Raw genomic sequence first — 5102 nt, forward strand, 5'->3', positions numbered from 1 at the left:
ATGTAATGTACATTTAAAATGTATCCATTAAATTCTCTATATTTAATGTATTATTTTCTGCAAATGTTTTTAATCTCAGTTGAATACTGGGCAGTTTATAATTATGTACAAATATTTTTTGTTTTCTATCAATGTTGACTTTTTGCACATTTTCAAACATTTAATTTGTACACTGATTTATATGACCAATAATTGTTGAGTGTCTGAGAATTGAGTGTGTGCATTGAACTACTGTCTGTGTTTGCACTTCTCCCTAGATGTAGCCCTCAGTCTCTGTGCTGCTATGACCCTTAGTAGGATGACCTTCTTGCTTTTGCAAAGTCACCTGTGTGATTCTGTGTTTGTTGGAGAACTCAGGAGTTCAGTGTGGCAGTCTGATTTTTGTTCTGTATTCTGAATTCATTCCTAGGTTGAAAGTATTTGGTATGTATTAAGAGATACGTGTTTGTATGGAGATGTTCTTTTCTTTGTGTAGACACATGTATATATCTTAGTAAATTTGTATTTTCATTTTATTTCTACAATTTTAAGAACTTTATGATAATTAAAAATGTGTAAAGGCTTTCTGAAAGATTATTTACTATATCTATATAAACACTATATTTTCAGCTGGCTGGTCAAATTATTTTTTAAATTTTGGTTTTAAGCATTTGAGCATTTGTAGTTCCAGAATTGGATACAAATTTTGCTTAGAGCTCAGTTAAAATACTCTTGCATCTACCAGCCTTCTGGGATGGGGTGGGGGGGTTGTTAAGCAGTAGCACAACACATTGTCCACTAACAAGGCCTTTGACCTCTCAGAGCTGTTAAAAAATGTGAGCAACTAAATTGTCTTGAAGACATGTTGAAACTTCATATATTTCCAGTTGTCTGACTTTTTCTTTGAATATTTCCTTTATTTCCAAAGTTTTCATTTTTATCTTACTGAGCAAAGTTAGACCGAGTTGATAAAACAATGCATTGGCATATTGTGATTCTTCAGAGTTGATTACCATGGTTAGGAATCTCCAAATATGCAGTGTCTTTTATACTCTGTGTGTTTTAAGCAACTGGCAGAAAGAGTTGAAAATTAGGTTTTCGTCTGACAATGTTATTGTATTCAGTGGAAGCCTTCTAAAAGTATGTGGTGGCGTAAAGTTATCTGTGTTAGGAATAAAGTTTACAGTTGAAGTTGACTGTCACTAAGTTTATTATGTTGAAAGGAACCCATGTGATTAGAACCTACCCAGAAGCCAGACACAGTGTAGTATGTACCACATTTCACACACATTCGGGTCTGTTCATTCAAAATTGTGCTTGTAAAAATGTGTAAAATTTCTTGAGTTTTATAATTTCTATGTATTTTTTCTTGCTGGTAAATAGCTTTTAAATTTTTTAATATAAAAGAAACCATGTTTATATTTTGTTAGTAATGACGACTTTGTTATATGGCAATTTGTGTATTATTGACACATCTTGATTAGATTTGTTGTGCATGAAGGCCTGCGATATTCAGTACAGTGAGACATACTTCATTCCTGTTCATCTTTCGACAGATTGTGGTGCAGAGGCTTACTCTCAGTAATCTTCTGAACCGTGGAATGGACATAACTGAATGGTACTTCGAGTGTTAATAAAGCTGGTATTTATTCCCACTGTGATTTGTGTGTGTAGACATGGTCTTTGACATAGTGTGTTTACAGAAGTCTCCTCTTGCTTGCTCTTTGGAACAGCTAGCACAGTTACCTAGAAACTCTTGGTGTCTAAGCCTGTAATGTCTACAAAGCCGATTTCATGGATCTTCGTGTAGACATGATGATGGCTCAGATTGAATGTTGTAGTGATTAAAAACAAGTACCAGGCTGGGTAAATTGCTTGCTATACAAGCATGAGAACCTGAATCCAATCCTCAGAACCTGGGATGCAGGGGAGAGAACCCACACTGAACATGTCCTTAGACGGTTCATGGACACCCAGAAATTAAGACAACTAAAACAGTCCAAGGTAACCAGTGAAAGAAATTTAGAATTAGAAATGTATTTTATTTCAAGGAGAGAGAGAAACAGGGAATGCATTGTAAATTCACAAAGGATACAAAAGCCAAAGCAGGCACAACCTGACAGAAACAACCTGGAGGCAGCCTTAACTGTGCAGTATCCTGATACAGGAAGGGGATTCAGATACCACTTCAAAAGATAAGCTAGACAAAAACTAGGCAGTCCTATTCTGAGGACAGCTCTAGCCCTCATGAGCCTCAAATCTAATTGTGGGTTTGGTAAGACAGATGGGCCAGCAGAGGAGAGAATTCCCATTTCTCACACTGTGTGACTGGATACTATTTTGAGAGGGAGTCCATTGTTAAAACCCAGAGCTCCATAGGGACAGTTTGCTTAGCACAGTTCCTGCATAAGGGAAGGTTCAGAGAGGCAGCTGTGGTTGAGTACTGTGGCTGGATATCCTGGCAAAATGAAGTGCATGTAGCAGAGAGCTGACTGAGGTGGAGAAATGCACAGGGAGAGGCAGACAGCTTTGTCCTCAGTGATCTGAGAACAGATCTCAACTGACCCTGAAGCCAGCGCATAGAATCAAATTCCGAAAGCTACGTATCTGGTTCTGTGTGCGAGAGGGCAAGAACTCTGAATGTTCAGGGTTGAGTTTGATAGCTACATGTGCATCCCTCCAGCAGAATGATTACTACTACTATATAGGCTTTGAAAGTATGAAGACAGGCCCACCATTTGGATTTATCTCAGTGATGTGCCTCTTCCACACCCTCAGTGAATGTAAGATAACACCCTTTCACCCATCAAAAACATCTAGGCTAGGAGGTATGATCCGGGAGTTCTCCAGAGGGTGAGAGCTTGCCTAGCCCTTACAGTCCAAAGTTGTCAGCAGAGGCACCTGAAGCACAAAGTGGAGGCACAAAGACGGAACACTAGACACTTGAATACAGACAAAGGAAAAAGAATTCTTTGTTCGTGTGTATACCCACTGATACAAGAGAGTGATGTCAGCTGTTTTAGCATTTTTCTCATTTATTTTGGTGTGTGTGCAAGTGTCTTTCATTCCCTCTCCACTTATATTGAGGCAGGATTTCTCATTTGAATTCAGAACCCATTGATATGGCTTGCTCCAGGGACCTTGTGGTTTTTGTTTTGTTGTTAAGATTTATGTGAGTTGCATGTTTTGCTGCATGCATGTTTCCCCATGTGTGACTGGTACCTGTAAAGGTCAGAAGAAAGCCTTGGATCCCATAGAACTGGATTTAGGGATGGCTATTAGCCACCTCGTAGGTGCTGGGAAGCCAAGAAACCACTTCTGGAAGAGCAACAGGTGCTCTTAGCTGCTGAGCTATCGCTTGGCCCCTTACCCCAGCCTTGGCTTTTACATGGGTGTTTTCAGCTTTAAACTCCGATCCTTTACCCTCGGTGGCAAGTGTTTCTCACTGCGCCATATCCCCAGCCCCACTTCACCTTACTTACTAGTCTTGCAACAGGATTCCTTTCTTAAGTCTAGAGCTCATGGATTCTGGCTGGCCAATGGGCCCCAAGGATTCTCCTCTGCCCCCCAGTGCTGAGATCACAGCTATATAATACCATGCCTGTCCAGCTTGTGTGGGTTCTGGGGATCCAAAAACCATCTTCATGTTTGTGAAGCAAGTACTTTTACCCACTAAGTTATCTTCCCAGCTCTTAAAAAAACCCAATTTCATATTGCTTGTCCTTTTTCTTGTTAGCAGGAACGGTGTCTCATAACAAACATACATTTTCATACTTATAGCATATTTATTCTTCCCTCTTGCCTCTTTCTAGTCCCCATCTCTTGCTCATCTAATTTCCTGTCTAAGTTTTGCTGTTTAAATCATGTCACCTGTGAAGATTTATTATGGAACAGCAAACAGACTTTGTAACTGCCAGTTACATCTGATTTGCTTCAAATAGGAACTTTGCCTAAGGTACATCATTTTATGGGTCCCTGAAACCAAAAATCTTGTGTATTACTCTCTCTTCCTTCCCACTTCCCAAAATAACCCACTAGCAAATCCTATCTACTTCTCTTTCAAAATAAACACAGAACGACACTATTTTCATTTCTTTTACTTAGACCTACCCCAAGATCACTCTACTAATATTTTTTTTGAAAATGTGTAACATTCTTCCTTCCACCATCCAGGTGATGGGGTTAGACATGATCTACCTACATACCCCGCCCCGGGCAGCTGACCAGAATTTGATGACACAAAGTGCCTGACTGACCCTTCTTTTAAAACTGGACAACAGTAGGGAGGGGCGTGGTGGTGCATGCCTTTTAGCCCAACACTCAAGAGGCAGAAACAGGCGAAGTTCAAGGTCAGCCTGATCCACAGAACGAGTTCCAGAACAGCCAGGACTATACAGAGAAACCCTGTCTCAGAAAACAAAACAAGAGCAAAAACAATACAACAAATCAAACTTCTGGAAGCCTGTGAGGTCTAACCCTAGCCAATGAGGAAAAGACAGTACCAAATTAAAAACTGTCTGTTCTGATGTACTTGTTAGTCCCTTCGGGTTCTGGTACACTCTCTTCCAAAAAGAATTGCCTTGCTGAGTTACTCTTCATGCCATCTTTGGTGAGACATCAAGAGTATTTGGTTTCTGATAATAGGCAAAAATTCTACCAAATGAGCCACATCCTCAGCCAGGGCTTAGAATGGCACTGCCCATTTTATTTACGTCAAAACGATGTGTATTTCCCACCTCTCTCATTCAGAATTTCATTTCCAGAAACCAGGTGTGGCGGAACACACCAGTAATCCCAGGGAGCCTGAGGAAACCACCCAGAAAGTTTGTCCGACCTTGGCAATGTAAGCAGTGGCCTCAAAAACAAAACAAACAAAACCAAAACCGGAGCGCAGGCAGGGCGGTGAATCTCAGCACTCGGGCGGTAGAGGCAAGCAGATCCCAGTTCTTGTCCTGCCTGCTCAGTAGGGCAATTAAGCGTAAGGATCCTTGAATTCTGTAAGGCTCAAAACGAACTCACTCTAGGCAGGCGCAGCTCGTACTCGGTAGGCTGTGTGGTTCCGCTCTTCCGGTTTAAGACGTCAGAGGCGGGACTTCCGACAGTCTGGGGCTATGTTTCCGGTA

This window comes from Micromys minutus, assembly GCF_963924665.1.
Source record: "Micromys minutus genome assembly, chromosome: 8".
NCBI classification, from domain to species: Eukaryota; Metazoa; Chordata; class Mammalia; order Rodentia; family Muridae; genus Micromys; species Micromys minutus.